The 18575-nt window shown below is 37.1% G+C and overlaps 1 pseudogene; it reads right to left on the reverse strand.

The window, feature by feature from the left end:
- LOC138170922 (phosphatidylinositol 4,5-bisphosphate 3-kinase catalytic subunit beta isoform-like) overlaps positions 1-17108 on the reverse strand; it is a 128912-nt pseudogene extending 111804 nt beyond the window's left edge.
- Between the last annotated feature and the right edge of the window lie 1467 nt (positions 17109-18575).

The following is an 18575-nucleotide window of genomic DNA, read 5'->3' on the forward strand; positions in this document are numbered from 1 at the left end:
ATATATATATATATATATATATATATATATATATATATATATATAGAGAGAGAGAGAGAGAGAGAGAGAGAGAGAGAGAGAAAGAGAGAGAGAGAGATGATAGATAATATAGAAACATAAGGACAAATAGACAGACAGATGGACAGACATATCCAAAGAAACACAGAGAGGCTATAGGGGAGAGAGTCAGAGGAAGAAAGAAAGAGATTCAAAAAAGAGAGACTGAGAAACAGAAACAGAAATAGACACAGAGAGGCAGATAGGTGGCAGAACAGAGTGTTGGACATAATGTAATGATAATCCTGAATGCAAATTCTACCTCATACATGTTCTAGCTATATGACCTCAGCAAATCAGTTCATTTCATCCTTCTTCATTTTCCTCATCTCTAAAATGACCATGTTAATTGTACCTACTTCTCAGGGTTGTTAAAGTAATGAAATAAGATAATACTTGTAAAATAATTCAGGAACCTTAGTGTTATACAGATTTTAACTATGATGATAATGATGTGTGTTTGTGCATGTGTGTGTATACAGATTATCACAGTTTATATGTACGTGTGCATGTGTATACACATAAAACACATTAGTACACTATGATAATAATGTCACCTGGATTCCATTCTCTAAAAGGACTGTTTATAGCCACTGTTTAAAGTGTTGTGACAAGCTCCACTAACTTTTGTACATCGTTTAAAAATTGAAGAAGGAAAAAAGAGCAGATGCATATAAAGCCATGGTTTGAAGAAATACTTTTGTAAACCAAACCTTCCAGCACATTTGATTCAAGGAACACAATAAATCACAGTGAGAAAATTAAAGATGATTGCTAGAGGACTGAAACCTGAATGTTAGATATTTGTTTACAATTCAAGTTTCTGTAGGAAAATCACCCATAAATAATTCAGTGTTGTTCTGTATGAATATATGGATGTGCATGTGTGTAAGTCCTACCTCAATAAACAAGTCGCTGAAGATGAGCAGTTTTGTGATGCAGAGGAACAAACATTGAACTTAGATAGAGGACCTGGATTTGAGTACTGGCTCTGCTATTTATTACTTGTGTGATCTTGAATGAGTAACTTAATCTCATTAACCTCTATGAATCTCAGCTTCCTCATTTGTGAAATAAAAGGCTTGCAACATTTGGTTTCTAAGCTCTCTTACAGTGCTAAATTCTATGGCATGCGTGATTATTTATGCTAGTTTACTTGTGGCAATTTGGCCTCTCCTAAGACAAATTGAGAACAATTTTAAATGAAAAAATGCATATTCAGTTTGAAAGCGTTTTTGGAAAATAAGTTTTGTCATCTGGACATAATTTTTGATATGTTCGAATGCTAAAATAATATGTAGAAAAAAATGTTTCATACACTCTAGTAACAATTGGTTGTTCTTAAAACAACCCAGAGAGAAAGTTAGCTTACTGTATGGTGCTTCCTCTCTGATGTGTATTCTGGAAAAAAAATTTACTTTCTTTAAGAAAATTATTAGTTTAATAGGTAATTAAAACAAATAATTGAATTACTTGTTACAAAATCTGAATTTTTTTATTCATTATGGACAATACATGGTATAACTTCTCTCTCATTGCATTCTTTTATTATGAGTGCAATGTTAATTGTATTCTGTCATTAGAGAAAGTTATGTAAAAATATTTTGCAAATGACTGTGACCAACAATGAAATTTTCATGTTGGTAGAGCCTTTTTGTTTGTTTTTGTCACTAACTTTGATTCATAAATTTCACACTGTGATAGTAATGGCAATTAAAGATTCCCCTGTATTGGCTTGGTTTTCAAATTGATTGTATTAAAACCCAGAGCTTGTTAATCCCACCTGTGGGATGGACTTTTTGATGTGAAAAGAAAGTCCTGACTGGGAGGAGCGGGTGACGTAGATTTGGAGAGACAAGAGAGAGGCGGAAGTTCTTTTTGGAAGCAGCACCTCGTGGAGAGGGAGAGACTGAGAGATTGCTGGTGGCCGCTTTGAATTGCCCTGGACTTTTGAGACCTGCCCCCTGAGCTGCCACGGACTGAGGAGACATGGCTGTTTTGCTGGTACTTTGTCTGTCTGTTTTGATGTTATTTTGCCAGATTTGTCCACTGGTGAAAGACTGTCCTGTTGAAGAAGTCCTGGAACCTGGCATTTGGTTAAGAAGGCCTGAGACTGTCCTGCAGACAGAGAGTGAATACTGTCCACTGGTGAGGGACAGTACTGAGAGTGAATACTGTCCACTGGTGAGGGACAGTACTGTTGTTGCAGGGGTCTGGAGACTGTCCGGCAGACAGAATGAATACTGTCCACTGGTGAAGGACAGTGCTGTTGTTGCAGGGGTCTGGGAGCCTTTCTGTTGGTTCAGAAGCCCTGAAGAAGGATTTTCTTGTTGTATGTTTACAGAAATCCTGGGAGAGGGCTTTGCTAATGTGTTCAGGGGTTCTAGGACTGTTCTACAGACAGAGGATAAATTCATGAAGGGACTGGCAATGTATCTTATGGCCTTGCTAAGCCTTGTCTCTCCAGGAACTAAGATTGCTGAGAACTTGCCTCGTGTCAAGATGAAGAAAAGACCTCCATTTGGGTATTAAGTGCTGTGTTTAAACTTGATGTAACTCTGCGGTAGATTCAATTGTGATCCAGGGGTGGGGAACTTTTGACCTTTTTGTGTTCTATGGTTGAGCAAATGAATGTATTTTACTTATGTTTGGAAACTAATCTCCATTTGAGAAGAGGGGCTTTGTGGTGGACTTAATTAAGGTATAGCCTAGGGGTGGAGAAGTATTTGGAACAGAGACTTTGTAATTGATTGAATGATTGGAAAGTCCTGGGGTGGGGTAGGCCTTGGAGATTATTTAATCACACTTAGTAAATGCTGTATTTTGAATGATGTCATGTTTTGATCTTCTCTGTTCTGGGTTTGTTACTGAATAAAATAGAGAGCACCTATGCTGGTATTTTGAACCTGGGAAGTTGCCTTTCCTTGGCATTATATTACAAGGGGGAAAATAAAAGTATTTGAACATAAGTACAGAAGAAATGTATTTTAGAGGAGGGCAGGGTTAAATAAGAGTGTCATACTCCATTTTCTGTGTTCCTTACCAAAAGGTCATGTGATAGAATGGAAAACTAACCTGATGTAACATTAATTGGCTTTAAGATCTTCCTCATCCATCAATAGGCTCAAGCCTATTAAGGGAAGCTCATTAAGGGAAGCTTGCTTAGGGGACAATTGCTTGTAGAAAGGCTTTCAAACCTTCACACCTTTTGTTTTGGGGGATTGCTTATGAGAAAGATCTTGTGATTCCCTGGTCAAGATTCTGATGAGTGGCCAGATGTTCAGAGTGCCTCACCTGATCAGATGTAAAGGCTCTCTCAATCCAGGGATGTATGTAAAGGATATAGTTAATTCAGTCAGCCGTGTCTCTTGGTGTTTATTTTTCTGATTGTATTGTCTTTGCATTTTCTCTGAAATTCAGGGTGCTGACTTTTTTGCAGAATTTATTTATTTATTTTTAGTTTCAACTTACATTTCCACAAGATTTTGATTTGCAAATTTTCTCCCCAACTCTCACCTAACACCCACTGCAAGACGGCAAGGATGTGATTTATCCTTTTCCCCAGTCTATGCTCTCTTATATCCCTCCTATGCCCCCATGTTCCCTTCCACTTTACTTTCGTGTAGGGCAAGATTGATTTCTATATCCCATTGCCTGTATATTATTTTCTTGTTTCCTGTAAAAACAATTAGTTTTTAAAACTTTGAGTTCCCAATTCTCTCTTCTTCCCTCCTCACCCAACCCCACAGAAAATACAAGTGATTCAATACAGGTTATACATGTGAAGTTATACTAAACATTTCCATACTAGTCATATTGTGAAAAACAAACTATAGTTCCTTCCATGCTATCCTGCCCTCCCATTCATTCTTTCTTCACCTTTGACCCTATTCTTTTTCAAAAGTGTTTTTTTCTCACTTCCCCCTCCCCCAACAGGTCCTCCTTTCTATCATCCTCCACCCTTATCCCTTTCCCTCCTACTTTCCTGTAGGGTAAGATACCCAATTGAGTGTGTATGTTATTCCCTCCTTAAACCAAATGCAATGAGAGGAACGTTGTTGACTCATTCTTTTTCACCTCCCTGCTCTTTTCCTCCATTTTAACAGCTTTCTCTTGCTTTTTTAATGTGAGATAATTTACTCTATTCTATCTCTCCATTTCTCCTTCTTCCAATATATTACAGTCTCACCTCTTAATTTTAGCTTTTAGATATCATCCCTTCATATTCAACTCACCCTGTGTCCTCTGCCTATGTATACATATGCACACATATACACACATATCCTTTCCATACATATATATGTATGCTACATACACACATGTGTGTGAGGCTAGTGAAAGGGAATATGTATATACATATATGTGTGTATATCTCCTTAAACTATCCTCATACTGAGAAAAGTCCCATGAGTTATAATTTTTCCATGTAGTAATATAAATAGTTCATCTTTAATAAGTTGCTTATGACTTCTTTTTGTTGTTTACCTTCTCATTCTTCTCTTGCTTCTTGTATTCAAATTTTCAGTTCAACTCTGGTCTTTTCATCAGGAATCCTTGAAAGTCCTCTATTTCATTGAATATTCCTATCTTCCCCTGAAGTATTATACTTAGTTTTGCTGGGTAGGTGATTCTTGGTTTTCATCCTAGTTCCTTTAACCTCCAGAATATCATATTCCAAGTCCTTTAATCCCTTAATGTAGAAGCTGCTAGATCTTGTGTTATCCTGATTGGGTTTACCCAATTCTTGAATTGTTTCTTCCTGTCTGCTTGTAGTATTTTCTCCTTGACCTGGGAACTCTGGAATTTGGCTACAATATTCCTAGAAGTTTCCTTTTGCGGATCTTTTTTCAAGAGGAATGGGTGGATTCTTTCAATTTCTATTTTACCCTCTGTTTCTAGAATGTCAGCACATCTTTTTCTTCGTAATTTCTTGAAACATGATGTCTAGGCTTTTTTTTTTTTTAATAATGGCTTTCAGGTAGTCCAATAACTTTTAAATTATCTCCCCTGGATCTTTTTTCCAGTTCAGTGGCTTTTCCAATGACATATTTCATATAGCCTTCTATGTTTTTTTCATTTTTTGGATCTGTTTTAAATTATGATTTCTCATAAAATCATTACCATCCATTTTCTCCAATCTAACTTTGAAGAATTATTTTCTTCTGTGAGCTTTTCAACTTCCTTTTCCACCTGGGCAATTCTGCTTTTCAAGGCATTCTTCTCCTCATTGGCCTTTTAGATCTCTTTTGCCATTTGAGTTAATCTATATTTTAAGGTCTTATTTTCTTCAGTATTTTTTTGAGTCTCCTTTAGCAAGCTGTTGACTCATTTTTTAATAATTTTCTTGCATCACTCTCATTTCTCTTCCCTATTTTTCTTCTACTTCTCTTACTTGATTTTCAAACTCCTTTTTGAGCTCCTCCATAGCCTGTGACTAATTCATATTTTTCTTGGAGGTTTTTGATGCAGTAGTTTTGATTTTGTTTTCTTCTTCTGGTTTTATGCATTAATTTTCTTTGTCATCAAAAAAGGATTTTATAGTCTGATTTCTTTTCCTCTGTTTGCTCATTTCCCCAGTTAATTACTTAAATTTTAAGCTCTTTGCCACAGTAGAATTCTGCTTCCAGATTGGTGAGTGCTGTATTCTAAATTTCTGGGGTTTTGCACAGCTGTTGTCAGAGGTACTTCTAGGAACCTGCCTCAGAACCTCACCCCAGGACAGTAACCCAAGGCTACAACCCAGATCCAACCAAGGCAAAGCAAGAGAATCCTGCTTCAGCACTAACAAAGAGATTCCTGCAATTGCTCTCTGATCAGCCTCTTGGTTGGTCCCAACACCATCGGTGGTGCATGAGTTCTGGAAGGAGCCACTGCTGTTGCTTCTGCCACTGCTGCTGCTATCATGGTTGCTGCATTTGTTGCCACCCCAGGGGCCAGGGGCAAAATGATCTCTTCTGTCAACCAGGTCCAACAGAGTTTCCCTACTGACCTTTGATTTTCCCTTTGGTTTTTGTGGGTTGAGAAGTCTGGAAACCACCACAGCCACCTGTGATTCTGTCCCCTGTGGCCTCTTTTTGTCTGGTCTGTGCCACAGGTCTATGTTAGCACAGCCTGCATGGGATTGTATTCCATTCCAAGTCCAGTGCAATAGAACCTTTCTGTCAGCTTCGCAGGCTGTCTTCAGTGGGAGATTTGTTTCACTCTGTCATTTGGTAGGCTCTGTATCTCTAAAAAAATTTTAGAGTCATTTGTTATAGGTATTGTAGGTAATTGGGGGGACAAGCTCAAGCAACTTCCTGCTTTTCTGCTGCTGCCTTGGCTCTGGCCGGAGGGTGCTTACTTTTCCTCTGAACTAGTGAATGTAATTACAAAAAAGATTGCTGACCCCCTTAAACAACTATCTTTTCTACTAAAGCAGATCTAAGAACCTGTGCTAGCCTGGGTATACCAGTGTGGTTGCTGGAAAATTAGAGAATTGGGTTATAATCTTCCTTTGAAACTATCGATCAAATTCATGAAATTTCCTAGGCCTCAGTTTCATTATTATAAGATTTCATCTAATTCTGTCACTTTATGATTACTTCAATTTGTCTCTAGATGAGTTTTGCAATCTTTAAATAGTTAACATCTCTGCCTTGCCTTTACTGTTTCCTATTTAGTCCCTAATCCTTCAAAAGGTGTTAAAGACTTGAATGTTTATGTTTCATTTTTTCCCTGGATAACATACAGGGGTATTTCGGAGAAACTCAGTCATGATACATTCAGAGATTTTTATTTTTATTTGGACTGATTCTCCTTCTGGCTCTTTAGGTACAATAATACCTTCCCTCTGTTTTTCTTTTAAGTCTCTTTAGAACTGCGGAGATCTTAGACAATAGCCTCACAGCTAACCATTTCCCTAGCATTTTTCAAAGGGACTTAGGAAGCTCTGACATGGAAAATACCAGGGGAACAGACAAACTAGAGAAAAAAAGATAAAAGAATACATATAACCCAGTGAAATGTTCCATGACATTACAAGGCTAAGGATTTAATAAATGTAAATGAAAAATAGTGCTGATTTAGGCTCTTTGAGAACAATTTAAATCTCAGGTAGAAAGAAAAGTCTATCCAATGTCACTTTAATATTTACACAACCAAGATTTCATATTAAAATGGGAAACAACTTGATTTATTGTCAGTTCTTCACTCAGTACATAATGGTCCCTGGGGGCGGGGAGTGAATGCTCAATACAGATGCTAGAAAGAAAGGACATAAAAGTTGAGTTGTACTTTCAGTTACCTTACTTATGCAACACCCCTTTTTGAATAACACCCATAAATCACACTTCAATTATAATTTTCGTCCCCAGAAGGGTTATGGCTACATAAGGTACTATTGGTAACACTATACATGGCTACTCTTTGTAGTTACTTCTAGCTATTCCTATTGTAGCTCGCAAAGTACTTATTGGTAGTTGTTGTTCCTCAATCACTCTGTTATGTCTTAGTCTTTATGACACTATGCACCATATGGTCTATGGTATTTTCTTGGCAAAGATACTGGAGTGTTTTGCCATTAGTTCTCCAGTGAATTAAGGGAATTAAAGGTTAAGTAACTTGACCAAAGTCACACAGCTTGTGTTGGAATTTGGATTTGAACTCAGGTCTTCCTGACTCTAGGCTCAGCATTCTGTCCACTGCACCACATAGTTGCCTCTTTGGTACCTTCTTCTTAATGGTCAAGCATTATGCCCAATTAGTATATTTAAGTCATATCAATTCAATAAGAATTTGATAATCTACTACTATGTGGGAGGAATTATGTTAATAGGTGCGAACACAAAGAAAGGGAAGATATTAGTAAAAATAATAAACCAAAATAAAATACATAAACAAACAAGAACAAACTCTGTTCTCAAGAATTTCACAGTCTAATGGGGGCTCAACATGCAAAAAACTATGAACAAATAAGATACATACAAAATAAGTTGGGAAGGTAGAACATTTAGAGGGATCATGAAAGACTTCTTTAAGAAGATTGATTTAAATAGTACCTTAAAGAATCAATGGAAGAGAGGAGGCAGAGATAAGGAGGGAATAAATTCCAGGCATGGAAAATGACTAGAGTCACAATATGAATTGTCTTGTTCAAAGACCAGGAATAAGGCTGGTGTCACTGGAATGCAGAACGCATAGTAAATGTGATTTAAGGTGTGAGAAAATCAGAAAAGTAGAAAGAGGTGACATCATGGGTGCTTTTAATGCCATATGTAGAATTTTATATTGATCCTGGAAGCCAAAAAAGAAATTAATTGAATCATAGGAAAGGTGAATATGGTCACACCTTCCTTCTTTTTTAGGATAGAGATGAGGCAAAGAGTCAAAGCAGGAGGCTATTATAGTAATCCAGGCAAGAGATGTTGAGGGCCTATAACAGGGTGGCTACAATGTCAGAGAAGATAAGAGGATAAATAGCAGAGATATTGTAAAGTTAGAAAAGACAGGACTTGGTAATAGAATATATATGGGGAATGAGAGTGAGGCATCAAGGACACTGAGTTTGTAATCCTAGGTGACTAGGAAACTGGTGATACCCTCCACAATAAGAGGAAAGTTAGGAAAAGGGAAGGTCTCATGGAAGCAAAATAAAATGCATTTGCTTTTGGATATGTAGAGTTGAAGAGTAGACATACTGTAAGAGATGTCTATTAGATAGTTAGCAATGGAGGTCAGGAGAGAGTTCGGGTCTGGTTAAGTAGCTGGGATTGTCATCAGAACATTGATGATAACTAATTCTATGGGAGCTTATGTGAGAGGAGAAGAGACTTGATCTAAATGAAAATATAACAAATAAGACGGAGAAAGAGCGGTCCAACTGGAAGGAAGAAATCCAGAATAGAGTAGTAACATGAAAACCAAGAGAGAATAGAATACCAAGGCTGAGGATTATCAATCATGACAAAATGTGTATAGAGGCTAACTAGATTGGTAAAAAGTCATTAGATTTGGAAATTAAGAGATCATTTATAATTTCAGAGAGTGAAGCTCCAATTGAATGATGAGGTCAAAATGCAGGTTCAAGAACTAAAAATACAGTGAGAAGAAAGAAATCAAGGCAATGATTTTATCTGGCCTCATCAAAGAGTTTAGCCACAGGAGTGGCAAAAATTATAGGAATGACTACTGGGGACAGATAGATCAAGTGAGTGGTATTTGAGGAGAGAGACAGCCGTGTTTTTAGTCATTGATGAAGCAGCAAGTTTACAGGTGGAGATTGAAGATAAATGAAGAGTAGAGTGACAGACTGGGAAATCTGCTGAAGGAGATGGAATGGAATAGGATTATTTGTGTGTGTAGTGTTTTGCTTGGGCAAGGAGAATGGCCACCTCTTCCTTTGACAGAGGAAAAAAGAAAGAGAGTGACAAGCAGGCATCTGGGTAATGTGGACTGGAGAAGAAGGAATTCTGTTAAAATATCTCACTTTTTTCAAGAAAGTTGAGACAAGGTTTTCAGCTGAGAAATAAGGGAAGGGAGCCATGGAAGTTCCAAGTAGAGATGAAAATGGAAAACTACTATGGTGAATGGCTTAGTGAATCAATAAGTTGAGATTATGTAACAGACAATTGTCACAAAATATACTTTAATAAACCTGGGCTCACTCTCCCACAAATACACAGAACATATTGCAGCAATAGATTCAAACAAGAAAAAATTTTATTGAGTCACATGTATAAAATTCACGAGTCCAAAAGCTGCTCAAAACTACTGAAACTAAAAGGCCTGGAAATTAATTCTCTCTTTGTATATTATTCACTCAGTTCCACTTGATTACAACATTACTGTTGCAACAACTGTCCTACTTTGGTTCCATCATCTGCTCCTCTATATAATCATACTTTCAGTTACATGCTCCTTGAAGCTGTATCCTTCTTTGAATGTCCACAGAATAATGTTCAAACTTCTTCCATTAGCATTCAAAACAATGTGCAATCTAGTATCATCCTAACTTTCCATCCTTATCTCAATCTAAATCTTTCCATTTACTCTTTAATCTACTCAAATTTGACTCCTTGCTATCCTTTATATACACACTGAACTTTCTATACCTGACCAAAATGCCCTCCCTTCCCACCTATGCCAATTAAATTCATTCAAAGCCAAAATCAAATTACAGTTCCTTCATAAAACCATATTCAATCTTGTTTTCTGGTAATGCTTGCCTCTACATCATGTATTTTTTTTTCCTTTGTGTATCTATGGCATATATTTTGGAGATATCTCTGTAGTGTCTTGTTTTACCATTGGACAATAAAATTCATAAGAATGGGGACCATGGCTCACTGAAAATCTGTATCTATAACAACAGCTAGCCTTTAATAGTCACCAGATTGCATTTTACTTTATTTTTCCATAACAATTTAGATATATTAACTAAATTCACCTTCAAGAAAATCTTGGAACACAGGCGCTCTTCTTATTCCAACTTTGAGATATTGAAACTGATGCTGAGTAAAGTTAAATTGATTTGTGCAAGGTCATACAACTGGTAAGTTTGTGAAGCATTATTTTAACACAGGTCTCCCTGACTCTAAGTCAAGCATTCTTTCCTCTCTGTCCAATACATAGCATGCTGTTGCAGCAACAATAGACACTTAATAGATGATATGTTGCATTATTATTATTTGATTTAAGGTCCCTAAACATTTGTAGGTATCCAGTGTGGCTATCCAGTAGAGGGTGAAGCAATTATAGAAGGTTACAGAGCAGTTGGGAAAAACACTTGCAAGGTGAGAGAACAAAACTGTCATAGCTAATACCAGTGTGTATCCAATGTAAAGAATATAGAGTTCACTGGAAAGCACTTTTAAAGGGTTCAAGTTTAACAATAATAGCCCTCACTTATAGTGCCTTAAGATTGGCAAGACACTTTACATATGCATAGTATTCCACTGGGGGAAGTGAAGTGGTATAAAAGATACAGTGTCAGGCCTAGAGTCAGGAAGACCAGAGTCCAAATGTGAACACAGGCACTAACTAACTGTGTGACCCTGTGCAAATAACTTAACTCTGCCTCAATTTCCTCATCTATGAAATGAGCTGGAAAAGATATAGCGATATGGAAAACTCCTATATCTTGGCCATGAAAACCCCAGAAGGGGCCACAAAGAGTCCAAAATGACTGAAAGAACTGAACAAAAATAATTGTTTATTTTAAATTATTTATATTATTATATTATAATAATATTCATTCAATATGATTATAATACATTCTTGTATTTTATTCATTTATAATTTATTCCATTGTAGTTTCACAAATATCTCATGAGGAAAGTACTCAAGGGATTATCACACCCACTTGTTCAAATGTGGAAACAGCCTCAAAAGATTAATCAATTTATTTATATTCACAATTCTAAAATATATGAGAAGAAATCAAATTGGAATTTCTTTGGTAAAAGGTGAGCCTACAACACTTTGAACTCAACCTCGGTGGCTCAATATTTTTTGTCTTCCTCGTATTATTACCATATGTGACACTGAAGAAGTTTGGAATTTGGGGGAATTTAAGGCTCCTCTAAGTTATTTGGTCATTGATTTCATTTTTCTGATAAATATTGAAATTCTGTCATGTAGGGGGAAAATATATGTACATTATAGTCTGTATAATTTCTGGTTAAGGAGTCACTGCCAACTTTCTGAGTAATTGGAATATTTTATCAAGTTTATTAATCAAGGATCAAGCCAAATGAAATAAATTAGTCTAACAGAAAGAAATCTAACCCCATTGGCTTGAGGCATCTCAATAGGAAGGTAAAAATACTGAACATTTTTCTTAACAAATGTGAATATATTTGCATCCTGTATCATAGAATTTCAAAATTTATTCAGAAAACATAAATTCAGATAATTGAAAAAAGTATGTGAATAACTAAAGATTTTACATAAATAATAATTTAAATAAATTATTAAATAATTTAAATAAATATTTGTAAATTTCTACCCTTTTTCAGAAATACTTTAAATATTTGTGTTAATTATATTTAAATATACTATTCATTGAAAATTCATTTGCATATTATGAGCATGATGTTCCAAAAGTCACTAATAGATCCTGCCTTGTACCTTTAGGAAAGTAGAAAAGCAAAAGCAATAACTTTGAAAATATTTGCCATAATTGTTTCTCAAAGTTTTACTAACTTAGACCTCTTAAAGAAAGACATTCTGGGCAGGAATTAGTTAATTCATACATTTTATAGGATATCCTTTCAAGCAGTGAAGAATCAATGTCAATATTTTCTTAATTATCATGAGATTCAAGGGTTTCTCAAAGATCCATGAATTCTTTTCTTGAAGTTAATCTTACCTGATGCATTCTGAAAGTCTCCTGTAGTGCAGGTGATAAAGAGGAAGTACACACACACACACACACACACATACAACCAATCATGGAAACAGGTGTGCATGTGTGTAAATATGAATAATGCACATATATAAACATATTTTGTCTAAAATCACATATACATAAATGTATATGTATATGTGTGTGTCTCTGTATGTGCATGCATTTCTGTGTGTGTCTATGTATGGAAAGAATCCAAGTAAAGATCTTTTATGTAGAAAGCATTCTGCAAAATAGATGATTCCATTTTCTAAGTTGGATAATTTATTTTACAAGGAAAAAAAAGAGAAGAGAAAAGAAAAGAAAAACTCCAAAGCAAAATAATATCATAAAGGATAGGAACCTAGATAACAAAATAATTATCATCCTATTGCTAATTGAACCCAAACTCTTTCAATTTAAGAAACATTTTTAAAATTAATGTTGGTACTGAAATTATGATACATGATTTGCAATGTGATAATTTTAATGGTTTAGGAAAATATTTGTTTTAATATCTGATGTAGTTTATAATTACTAAGAAATCGATGTTGATTAATTAAGATCCATTATTTACTAATATTTTAAATTGCATTCTCCTGTTTCTATTTATTTATTTTTAGTTTTAAACATTCATTTCCTCAAGATTTTGAGTTACATATTTTTTCTCTTCTTTCCCCTACCCCCACCCCAAGATAGTAAGCCTACTGAATAAACCTTCTCCCAATCTGCTCTCTCTTATATCCTCCCCCAAACCTCCCACCAACGATTTTCAAGTAGGATAAGATGGATTTCTATACCCCAGTGGCTGTATATCTTATTTCCCAGTTGCATGTAAAAAAAATTAACATTTGTTTTTAAAACTTTGAGTTCCAGATTCTTTCCCTTCTTCCCTCCTCACCCACACACCCTGAGAAGACAAGCAATTCAATATAGGTTGTATATGTGTAGTTACACAAAATGTTTCCATAACAGTTACATTGTGAAAGACTAACTATATTTCCCTCCATACTATCCCCCCCCCAATTATTCCTTTTTCTCCATTGGCCCTGTCCCTTTTCAAAAGCCTTTGCTTCTAACTATCCTCTTCCCCAATCTGCCCTCCCTTCTATCATACCCCCTCTTATTCCCTTCCCCCGTACTTCCCTGTAGAGTAAGATACCCAATTCAGTGTGTGTTATTTGCTCCTTAAGCCAACTTCAAAGAGAGTAAGGTTGACCCATTCCCTTTCACCTTCTCGCTCTTCGCCTTCATTGTAACAGTTTTCTCTTGCCTCTTTTATTAGAGATAATTTACTCTATTCTATCTCTCTCTTTCTTCTTTTCCCAATATATTCCTCTCTCACCTCTTAATTTCATTTTTTAGATATTATCCCTTCCTATTCAACTCATCCTGTCTCCTCTGTCTATTTATACATGAACGCACATATACACACACTCATATATGTATTTATACACACAACTATACATATATGTATGCATACATTTATATGTATATGTATGTATGTGTGTGTATATCCCTTCAACTATCCTCATACTGTGAAATGTCTCATGAGTTACAATTATTGTTTTTCCATCTAGAAATGTAAATAGTTCAACTTTAATAAGCTCCTTATGATTTATTTTTTCCTGTTTACCTCCTTATGCTTCTTTTTCTTTTTGTATTTGAAAGTGAAATTTTCTGTTCAGCTGTTTTTTTTAAATCAAGAATAATTGAAAGTCATCTATTTCATTGAATGACTATATTTTCCCCTATGCCATTATACTCAGTTTTGCTGGGTAGGTGATTTTTTGTTTTAATCTTAGCTCCTATGACCTCCAGAATGCCATAATCCAAGCCCTTTGATCCCTTAAGGTAGAAGCTGCTAGGTCTTGTGTTATCCTGATTATATTCAAATTATTTCCTCTGACAACTTGTAATATTTTCTCCTTAACCTGAGAACTCTAGAATTTGGTTTTGATATTCCTAGGATATTTCTTAGGTGATCAGTGAATTTTTTTTTCAATTTCTATTTTGCCCCCTGGTTTTAGAATATCATGGCAATTTTGATTGAGAATTTCTTGAAGAATGATTTCTAGGTTCTTTTTTTGATCATGGCTTTCAGGAAGTCCAATAATTTTTAAATTATCTCTCCTTTATCTATTTTCCAGGTCCGTGGTTTTCCCAATGAGATATTTCACATTGCCCTCTATTTTTTTTTTCATTTGTTTGGCTTCCAAGAAAAATATGAACTGGTTAGAGTGTATAGAAGAGGTTAAGAAGGTCTTTAAAAACCAAATAAGAGAAGTGGAGGAAAAACTGGGAAGAGAAATGAGAATGATACTAGAAAATCATGAAAAGTGAATCAACAAACTGACTGAAGAAAATGAAACCTTAAAAAATAGACTAACTCAATTGGCAAAAGAAACTCAAAAAGCCAATGAGTCGAAGAATGCTTTAAAAAGACAAATTTTCCACATGGAAAAAGAATCTCAAAACCTCACTGAAGAGAATAATTCCTTCAGATTTAGACTGGAGCAAATGGAAGCTAGTAACTTTTTGAGCAATCAAGATAATATTAAACAGATCCAAAAGAACTAAAAAATAGAAGGCAATGTGAAATATCTCATTGGGAAAACCACTGAACAGGAAAATAGATCCAGGAGAGATCATTTAAAAATTATTGGACTGCTTGAAAGCCATGATCAAAAAAAGAACCTAGAAATTGTCCTTCAAGAAATTCTCAGGGAAAATTGTCCTGATATTTTAGAACCAGAAGGAAAAATAGAAATTGAAAGAATCCAGCTATCACCTCTTGAAAAAGATCCCCCCAAATAATACTCTTAAGAATATTATAGCCAGTTTCCAGAGTTCCCAGATCAAGGAGAAAATATTACAAGCAGCAAAGAAGAAACAATTTTAATATTATGGAAAAACAATTAGGATAACATAGGATCTGGCAGCTGCCAGATGCCTACATGGAGGGATTGAAGGGCTTGGAATATGATATTCCAGAGGTCAAAGGACCTGGGATTAAAACCAAGAATCACCTAGTAAGGAAAACTGAGGATCATGTTTCAGTGGAAAATATGGTAATTCAATGAAATAGAGGACTTTCAATCATTCTTGATGAAAAAAACAGAGTTGAATAAAAAATTTGACACTCAGAAACAAGAAGCAAGAGAAGCATGAAAAGGTAAACAGGAAAAACTTATCAAAGTTGAACTATTTACATTCCTACATGGAAAAACAATAATTGTAACTTATGAAACTTGCCTCAGTATGGGAATAGTTGAAGGGTATATATAAATATGTGTGTATACGTATGTGAACATACATACATATTTCTATATAGGAGGCTATATGAGCATAGGAATACATATGTGAGTGTGTGTATATATGTGTACAGGTATACATAAACAGAAGGCACAGGAAAAGTTAAATAGGATGGGATGATACTTAAAAGGTGAAATTGAAAGGTGAGATAGGAATATAATGAGAGGAGATGGGGAGAGACAGAATGGGGTAAATTGTCCCATATAGAAGAGGCAAGGGAAAACTCTTCCAACAGAGGGGAAGAATAGGAAGGCAAAAGGGAATGGGTCAACCTTACTCTCATTGAATTTGGCTTAGGGGGGAGATGACATATACACTAAATAGTGTATTTCACCTTACAGGAGAATAGGGGGGAAAGGGATGAGATGAGGGATGATGGAGGGGAGGACAGGTTGGTGGTGGTGGGGGGGGAGGATATTGGAAGCACACACTTTTAAAAAGGGACAGGGTCAAAGTAGAGAATAGAACAAGTGGGGGACGGGATAGGATGAAGTGTAATATAGTCAATCCTTTACAATATATCTAGGATGGAATTGTTTTGCATTATTACACATGTACAACCTATATTGAAGGGCTTATCTTCCCAGTAAGGGTGGGTTATGAGGGAGGAAAGAAAGAATCTGGAACCCAAAGTTTTAAAATCAAATGTTTAATACATGCAAAAATACACACACACACACACACACACACACACACATATATATATATATTTCTTTTTTACATGCAACAGGGAAATAAGATATACAGACATTGGGGTATAGAAATCCATCTTGCCCTACTGGAAAGTCAGAGCAGGGATGAGGAGGGTATAGGAGAGAGCAAATTGGGGCAGGGGGTATTCAGTGGGATTGCTGCTTTGGAGTGGTGGGTAGGGGAAAGATGGGGAGAAAATTTGTAACTCAAAATCTTGTGGAAATGAATGATGTAATCTAAAAATAAATATAAAATTTACTTTAAAAAAAGGGAAAGGGTTGTGGTGGGCTATTGATATCCCGTCCTCTTACTTACCCATGGTAAGTCTTCGGTCGTCACTGGCCTCCTAGGAGGAATTACCAGACAGAACACCCGAGGTTCGCAGGAGTTGTTTATTCAGGCTCAGCTACATCGCGAATGCTCTGAACTTCCGTATCAGGACAACTTATAGGGACACATAGCCAATCATCTTCTACAGCTCTATTCATTACCTTTTAAGGTCATACATCAAGCAAGCAGGCACTAGCCCATATACCATTACTCCCTGGCCCCCAACATCTCCCCCTTTTTGTTTAATCAGGACGTTTGTCCGGTACAGCCTTAAGCGGTGCAGTTGCAATAACCTGAATTTAGCAGACCCTGGCGGCAGTAAGGGAATGCGGGATGTTCTGGCTTGGGTCATCTCCTGATCCCTGAACCTTACCCGTCTCCTCGGTAACCCAACGCCCTCGGGCCCTGTCTTAGGCGGCCGGGTCAGGAGAGGTTGCCCGTCATAGAACGGATCCCGTCTTACTTCAAGGGCGTTACATGTCTTCCATGGAGGCCAGCCATACTTGTGGGTCTGCTCCTTCCTCAATGGCCATAATGGCCTTTTGGGTCAATAGCATGTACCCATGTTGTCGGCATCGCATATTGCAAAGGCACCAGATTACAATCCCTAGTATTATCAAAACAACGCCCAGGGAGGCTCCTAGACCTCCCCAGGTTTGAACAAAGGAGGTCAGGGAATTAAGCCAGGCGACCAGCCCATTAGCCATCGAGGGATCTATACGGGTTGAATTAATGCGAACTATGGCTCTGCGCAGTCGCCCAAGTGTGTCATCAAAATTTGCCAACCAGGAGCCCAACAAAAGAGTTGACAATTGCCGGGACAGATTAGCGGCTTGTGTGAAATTCTCATACACTATGGAGGTAATACAAACTCCTGGCAGCCGTTCCTCACACCCGGCCTGTGCTATTTCCCATAAGATATTAACTTTCTCTTGCACCAAATCAAGGCGCTGGTTAACTAACATTATCCCACCCTTTAATTGGGCGTTCACGGTTGCCTGGGTATCTAAGGCCGAAACCACTGCTTGCGTTAAGTTGGAAATGGTGGCAGCAGGCGCTACAGACTGCGTTAAGGAAATTGCAGCTGCTGTAGCGGCGGCGGCGGAGACGGCTATGGCGGCAGCAATTGCCAAAGTAACCCCAAAATCCCGTGGGTTCCTTGTTAAGATGGTTGATGGAGGAGCGTCAATAGGAATCGGCACCCATTGTGGCATGCGTACTGCAACGGCAAGGGGAAACGCAGTGGCGTTCCAGCAGGAAGTGTAGAAACAGGTGTTCTTGGTGCAATTCAGTTCTTCTCCCACATCCGAGGCATTGCTTAATATAAAAAGAAATGGCTGCCAGAGGCACACAGGGGTGGGGGAGAACGAGATGTTCTGTCCTGGATCCGTTATGTTAAAGGTCTTTTCAAATTTATCTGTAATATCCCATGTGCCAGTCGCATTACCAACCATTCCTCCAGATATCATGGAAATAGGAGAAATATCTGTACAACTCCCTCCCACCCCACACAATAACCAAACATCGAAGGGATTGGAAGGTGCACTCATAGTGGGGTTTTGGTATGTCCAATTATATCCCCGAAAGGTGGCATTAAATTGAGTAGCTATATAGGGTGAAAAGGTGAACCACTGAGATACCGTGAGGGCCCTTTGGGCTTGACAACCGGTCCAAGGGGGTAGTAAAGTCCCTCGACGGCCTTGGCAATATGGAGCCCATTTAGGCTGGCTAGTCTTATTAGCATTGATGTTTACTGGGGCGGCTGGCCAGCGGCCCTGCAGCCAAGTACCATTGCTTCGGTTGTTCCCCCACTGGGGTA

This window comes from Petaurus breviceps, unplaced genomic scaffold (genome assembly GCF_028583685.1).
Source record: "Petaurus breviceps papuanus isolate PSGF00001 unplaced genomic scaffold, PetGlider_PUasm1.0 40, whole genome shotgun sequence".
Lineage (NCBI taxonomy): Eukaryota > Metazoa > Chordata > Mammalia > Diprotodontia > Petauridae > Petaurus > Petaurus breviceps.